Source organism: Pteropus vampyrus, unplaced genomic scaffold (assembly GCF_000151845.1).
Source record: "Pteropus vampyrus isolate Shadow unplaced genomic scaffold, Pvam_2.0 Scaffold53, whole genome shotgun sequence".
NCBI lineage: Eukaryota > Metazoa > Chordata > Mammalia > Chiroptera > Pteropodidae > Pteropus > Pteropus vampyrus.
Window position 1 is genome coordinate 8,474,330 of NW_011888834.1, and position 7,651 is coordinate 8,481,980.

At 31.9% G+C, this 7,651-nt stretch overlaps 1 pseudogene; it reads right to left on the reverse strand.

The window, feature by feature from the left end:
* Nucleotides 1-6,605: 6,605 nt before the first annotated feature.
* Nucleotides 6,606-6,724, reverse strand: LOC111739760 (annotated as a pseudogene).
* Between the last annotated feature and the right edge of the window lie 927 nt (nucleotides 6,725-7,651).

Sequence of the window (7,651 nt, forward strand, 5' to 3'; positions counted from 1 at the left end):
ATATTTTTCCTTGATGTTAATGTGACATTCTTCTGAATGTATCTGGAATGGTGGGGTATTCAGAATTTCTCAATTCTAATGAATGAATTACTTTTCAGAGCAGAGAAAGGGTCTCAACAATAGGCCAGAGCTATAGGAGTCTGAAGACACGGGAAGTAGAGGAGGCCCTGAACCAAAGTCCAATCTCATTCTCAAAATTGCAGTTTTACTTTTAGTAGGATGTTTTTTCGGAACACAACAAAAATAGTCTAAAGGTAATACAGAAAAATAAATGTCCCTGAGTCATTACGTGACTCTTTGAAAAGATCAGAGAGGGCACTGTCTGTAATAGAGAACCCAAGTTGCTATACAGACAGTAATACAAATTAAAACAAAGAAACAAAAAATATGAATAATATGATGTGTATCTGATGTAGAACAAGACCTATGGACTCAGAATAGAAGTGTCAGAAACAGGTTGTGGTACAAATAGCAGCTTGGCATATTATAAAATCTAACATTTCTACAGAGAAAAAAGACAAAATTTTAATAGATGGTTTAGAAAATTATGTCACTACATGGAGAAAAATAAATTTTATCCCTATCTTCCTTCTTATGCAAGGATGACTTCCCGAAGGTTGAAAGATACAAGTAATATATATAAAAATCTAAGGAAATTCAATGAAAAGTATATAAGAAAATGTGATGTTGAGACAAGGAAAAAACATTTTATCAGAACAAAAATATATAAGAAAAATTGACCTAAATGTTAAAAAAGAACACCAAAGATAATGTATGTAAATGGGCAATGAGGAGGCAGAAGGGCTTGGATCTATACCTCTAGATGTAATTCGGCCTCAATGAGACCTCCGCCAAGTTTCTCAAATATTGAATAAAGCTTAAATTCTATTCATTCATTTATTATTTTTACAACTATTGAGATATAAATATGCACATATTTAATGTGCACAATTAGAACTTAGCTATATATTTACCTGCATTTATTCTTTCCTTCTTGTCCCACGGCTACAGTGGAGTGGGATTCCTTCTCTTTTCTAAGGCTAAATATCTTAGTTTTGTTCTAGAACTCATCCTTTCATGCCTATTCAGAAATATCAAACCATTAATTACTGCTTCCTGCATTTGAGACCTCTCTGACCCTAACTTTATCTTTAGAGAAAGTAATTCCTGCTAATAACTATACAAATATATCTATTTAATTCCCTCATATAATAAATACATTATTTTAAAATTTTTAAACATTTCATTAATTCACGAAGAACATTTTAATTTTAAAAACAAGTCTATAAAAAAAGTCATCTATCATTTTAAAGTATATCCTCATTTTCTCTTTCTGATTTGATGTCTTTTGAGTCACTCTAATTTTATGCCTAAAAAACAATAAACATTTTCAAACTGAAAAATTAAAGAGGATTCTAAACAAAACCATTTTTTGAAGATCGAAACTAATTCTGTGATACCTTAAAGTATTTATTTTCCCTGCAGAACATTTTTCCGAGGACCAATTCTTAGTCTAGAAAAAATTGCTTTTTGAAGTATCCATTAAAAGGTACTGTGAGTAGTCCGTGATGAAGCAACTTAAACACATTGGAAAATAAACAGAAAACAAAACAATGTGAAATATTTTTTTGTTTGAACACCTTGGTACTTATAATTTGATATACCATTACTTTTTATGGGTCACACACTTAAGTTTTCCTTTATAATAGCTTGCTTCTTTTCTATCTCCTAGTTTATTGTGGGGAAATGTCTCTTTCTTTTCAAAGTCCATATAGTTTTGGTTCTATTATTTTTAGACAAAAATGAGCAAAGCTATTGAAATCAATCTTTGGCAGGGTGATATGGAGCAGACGCAACATAAAAACAACCCTTTGGCTGGCTTAACTTCATACTTTGAAAATTCCTACTTTAGTTTAAATGAAATATTGTGTAAGTAAAGAAGAATGGTTTATCCATCGATGAAGCAAATATGAAGCTTTTCCTCTTAGAATCTGAATAAAATATGTGTTCACTATAAAGTAAACCTAAAGCATTTAATAGCTTAGAAGCTTTTAGTGGATTCTGACTTGATTTATAGATGACTTCAACAGAGAAGCAAATAGAGAAGCACGGATTTTCAGTTAAATTTTAAAATGACTCAACTATTTTTACACTAAAGATAAAAGTTTCTGTTTGTTCCTTTAGGTGGGGCAAGCATAGAGACACTGAGGGGGAGGAAGGGATAAACAGGGCAGGCAGGTTCTAATTTGTCACCCTTTGTTATTTGAATATATTTTGAATCCTTGAGAATTTACAATGTGCATTTTTCTCTGCACTAACATTTAGGAGAGAATGAACATATACTAGATGAGGATCTTCTTTTCTTTCCACCATAAAGATATGTAAGCTACACATAGGAGAACACAAAAATATTAGAGTGAAAACCCAGGCTGTGGCTTTTACAAAGGATGTTCGATAGCACAATGCAAGAATAAATTATAAAATGAGCTCTTTGACATTCTAATTATCCCAGAAGTAATTTCTTAATGTTAAATTTAAGACAGTTGATTTGTTCCCCTGCAGCAGAAACTAGGCTATTCCCAGCAATTCATGGGGAGATATATTGGCAGATCATCCTTCTATTTCCTTATGTCCACACAGTGTGATGATATATTATATAGCTACTTGGAATTGAAACAGTTTATGCATTTGTGCTTTAGTGCATGAAATCATTCATCCACTCAAAAAATGTTATTGAGTCTTTGTATACTTTGACTAAGAAACCAAGAATTTTCTCTGTATGTTTTTTGTCAACATCGATATAAGTAGATGATCATGAAATGGTTTACAATGTGGAGTAGTTGGGTAAAGGATACTCAATGTAGAAATTGATGATGGCAAATACAAGGTATCTGGAAAAAATTTGGATTCAAAGATATATCATTGGAACAAAAAGCTAAAAATGTTATTATATTAATAAAATATATTCATAATAAAATTATATGATAATAAACATAACAATATATCACAGTAAGCTTGGATACTGTAGAGTAAAATCAACTAGAGCACAGTTAGACATAGACTTTAATTTAGAAGGCAGTGGCATGAGAACAAAACTGACAAAGTGTTCTAAGTCAGAAGAACGAAGCCAGGGATTTTATAGAGTATTAGCAAAAAAGAATCAGCTGAACTTCAGCTGCTTTGGGAATACTTGTTTAAAAATGATCTCTTAAAATGCTTTTAAGGCTTAACAACCATTGGTTGGCTATTTGGGTTTAGCAAGAAGGGAGGGGAGGAAACCTTGGGGGAGATGAGATCATACGAGAGCCATAACAGAAAATTTTCAGTTCTTCAAGTTCTCTTGTTATTAATCATATTTTAATAATATATGCTGATGTTTTTCTATACGTCATCGCTATAACAGTGTTTATATCAGTCTCTATCACCACTGGTTGCCTTCTATCTCCATCTTTATCTCTACCTCTACTTTGACCTCAAACTTTATTTCTTCTCTACATCTTTCCTCTCCCATATCCATCTTCACCCCTTTCTACCTCTCAAACTCCCTCTAAAATAATGAATAGCAATCCAACTAAAGTTTGAAGTCAAAATTAGTGGCTTTGTGAGTGGAAAATGGGAGACCACATGAAAACCCCCTCAAATAAGAACCTTTCCTTTGTGATGTGACAGATTGCTTAATTTGAAAAATTGACAAGATTTTATTAATTTTGATCATTTAAGTATTAGGTTCCTTCCAGTTATAAAATAAACAAGTCACTGGAATGTAATGTACAGCATGGTGACTATAGTTAATAATACTGTATAACACATTTGAAAGTTATTAAGAGAGTAGGTCTTAAAAGTTCTCATCACAAGAAAAAAATTGTAACTGTGGTGGTGGATGTTAACTAGACTTATTGTTATGATCATTTTACAATACATACAAATATTGAATCATTATGTTGTATTCCTGAAACTAATATAGTGTCGCATGTCAATATATTGATAAAAATAATAGAAATAAAATATGTAGTCTTTTACATGGAGAAATGAATTCTGCATAATCCAGTTTGTTTTCCTTCAAATCATATAAGCTCTAAATAAATGGTTTTAACTGTCATGATGGAACATCAATCTCTATACATAATTTGCTTTTGATGGTTTTAAACTATTTTTAAAAAATACAAATTAAACCTTAAAAACAGGTTTTTTTGTAAAATTTCTAATGAAACCCATTGTATGTTAGAAAAGAAAAAGCACAAGATTCACTCATTTTTTTTTTTATTCTTGTAACTAAGTAAATCAATAAATTAGAGAGATTATTTAGGAGAGTGGTGAGTGCACTTTTCTGCAGATGACAAGTGGCCCAACCAAGATTTATATGCAATCTCTCTGACTCCAAACCCCAGATTTTGATTTTGTCCTTCATCCCTTCTCCCAAATAGTTACCATTTATCTTCCTATGCCTGATATGCAATTAGTGTCCTTTATACGTTTTTTCAAGAATTCGGTTTGTTTGGTCAATTTGGTTGTTTCCAGTGGAAAGAAATCATACTCCAGCAATTGTTTCCATTAAAATAATTTAGCTTCCAGAGGCCCATCCATCTATCTTTACATCAAATAAATATGTTATATGGACTCCTAGAGACTTGCAGAAAAGAGATTGAAATAACTAAAGAACATCTTTAATCCTATATCTCCAGCTTTAGTACTGCTTTATGCTTGCTCTGCCCTGTCCACAGTCCATTTTAGCGGTCTATTTGTAGAAAGAAAGTAGTGCATAGGAACTTCAATATTTTTATCACTATACCACATGCATGTTAGGTTGCCTAAAATACTTTATACTAGATTAAACATGTTGACTCATTCTCTTAAGACTCAAGTCTAGCATAATATATTTTTAAAAGTACTAAAAAAACAGAGGCACATTATTTGGACAGTTTTTTTAGTTTTAAGAAAAGAGCTTCATTTTTTTAACACTTACATTGTGGCCATCACAGATTTGTATAGGAGAAAGATATACTTGATATTTGCTTCCTATGCAAAAGTGTATTTTCAAAACATCTAACAAAATGAAGTTTTGAGCTACTAAATATGAAACTCTGGATCAAGCATGTTGTCATTACTGCTAAAATTCCTGTGGTTCTCATGGTTAGCCTTTGGCATACACAGTTACGGAAACTCTGAAGTCCTAATTTTGGAAAATATGGATGGGATATTTTAGTCTAGTTGTGTCAAGCAATATTCTTGTCTTTCTCAAAGCTTAAGCTTCAAAATAAGTCTCTGCCATTGTGAAAGAAGTATCAGAGACAAGAACTTAGAACTCTGTGTAACTCATTGATGTTACAGATTGCATTAAGACCTACTAGGATTAGGCTGGGATATGGAGTGGATTGCAAACATGACCACCAATCATTTCAATCCTTTCTGGCCTTATTGGAATGACACTGCTCTTCCTGTCATCAAGGGGTAAAGTTCATTTTTTTTACCCCTTGAAGCTGGGCTTGGTCACGTGACTTGGTTTAGCCTATGGGACAAGAAAACAAGGAATATAGAGAGTTGAAAAGTGACTGCACATTGCATCTTTCTCACTTGCTGCTAATGGTAGCCAGACACCACGTGAATAAACCCAAGCTAGCCAGTTGAAGAATAAGAAACTAAGTTGTGGAGGATGGAGGTACACCAGCTGAGAGCGAACTCCCTGCTGACCTGGCACCTTTATGGTGTCCTGCCCTTTGAGAAGGAAGGGATATACTGTGTCCCTGTGAATAGACTTCTGTTTTCAACGTCTACATGTTGAAATTGTTTAATTTGCTTCACCTTAAATGTGTTAATAAGAAAATCAAAATTTATATAAAGTGCAGAGACTACACACTGTCATGAAAACAGGGCTAGACTCATGCATATACACAGTACAAGATTAAGGAGCGTCTTTAAAAGAGTATCTGAGGATTAACTGAGTGTTAGCGATTGAGAGTCGTTTGTCATGTGACTATTCTTATTCTTTTTAAACTAACTCATGCTTTTTAAAAGCTTATTTAATTCCCAAGAACACCGTGCATTCTATTTATATTAATACTGGTATATTAATTACTTTTTATAAAGCCAGGATTTCCAAATATTTTATTATTTGTGAACACAAGAGAACACTGGAAGCTGTAAATGCAGTGATATGCTGTTGCTTTACAAGTTTGTGTTTTTGGAAGTACCAAATGGTACGAGCATTTGCCTTACAACCTATTCTGGTAATATGTAGAAAATATGATGATATTTAGAGAAATCAATATGTAATAAAAAAAAGTGGGTGAGTAACATAATTTTTACAGAAGTTTAAAAATAATAGATCGTATTTCAAAATGTAGAGGTATTTGGTCATGTAGAAAATAATGATATAAGAATGAAATTTTTAGTAAACTCTGATGTTTTTGTAAATTTTATTTTTTTTAGTTATTTAGGATTAATAGTAAATAAAAAAAGGAAATGTTTCTACTTTTCTTTTTATTTACTTTATTTTTATTTTTATTTTTATTTATTTAAAAAAAAATTTTTAGGTGAGGCAATCCTTGGTTGACCTCACAGATTGCAAGGACCTTGTCAGCTTACAATCCCTTATTTTTTATTTTTTACACTTACAGCACCTCGTCTTCTTACGTGATCTCTCATCCAAGTACCATCCAGGCCTGACCCTGCTTAGCTTCCGAGATCAGACGAGATCGGGCACATTCAGGGTGGCATGGCTGTAGACAAGAAATGACAATGTTTTTAGATGAAGAAAACATGGATATAACTCAACTTCTAAAGCTCTTAGTTTTTATTTTCTTAAATGTGGATTATACTACATTTTAATATTAATATAAAATTTTTTACTTTTATGCAATAATCTCAACAAAGAGCCTATAAAGTATAGTGAGCACTCAATCTAAGTTAATTCACTATACTTCTTAAATATAAAAAGTATCCACTTACAGAATTGAATAATATCTTAAACATGATTGATAATGAAAATTTACTTTTTACTTATGAAGTGTAATTGGTAATCAGTCAAATGTATGTAAGTAGCAACATGGTAAAGAACTGAAGAATATTTAGAATAATTGAGATAAATACCCTTATAATTTAGACATGAGAGCTATTTAGACTCAAATTCTCCTGATTGAGGATGAGAATTAATATCCTGTGCCTCAGGATCACAACTTGTCTCAGTTTATCTTCCTAGGTACTTGAGACATTTCAGCTTATATCCAGATTCCATCATAAAATTACTTGCTTCAGAGAGACTGAGAAAAACCATGATCTGTCACTGATTTTTAGCCAAAAAAATATAATATGTTGAGCCTATAGTAATTTCCACAGTCATTTATATATTTCTGGGAAAAATCCAGACAAAAAGCAATTAGTCAAGGCACTGTCTACCTGAATCTCTAGTTATTTTCTGATAACTCTTACTTTATGGAGGTAAGACTAAGAGAATTAGTTCTATAATGATTATGAGGAAGAAGAAGCTATTATAGATAACTTGAATGCTTGGATATAGTACACATCATTTCAGTAGGCTTTGACTAATTACTTAGCATAGCTGTTTCTGCAAAGTTTCTTTACTAAGAAAATTGACAGAATTAAATATCATAAGAGAAATATTTAAGCTATTTACTATAATATATTTAAACCACTT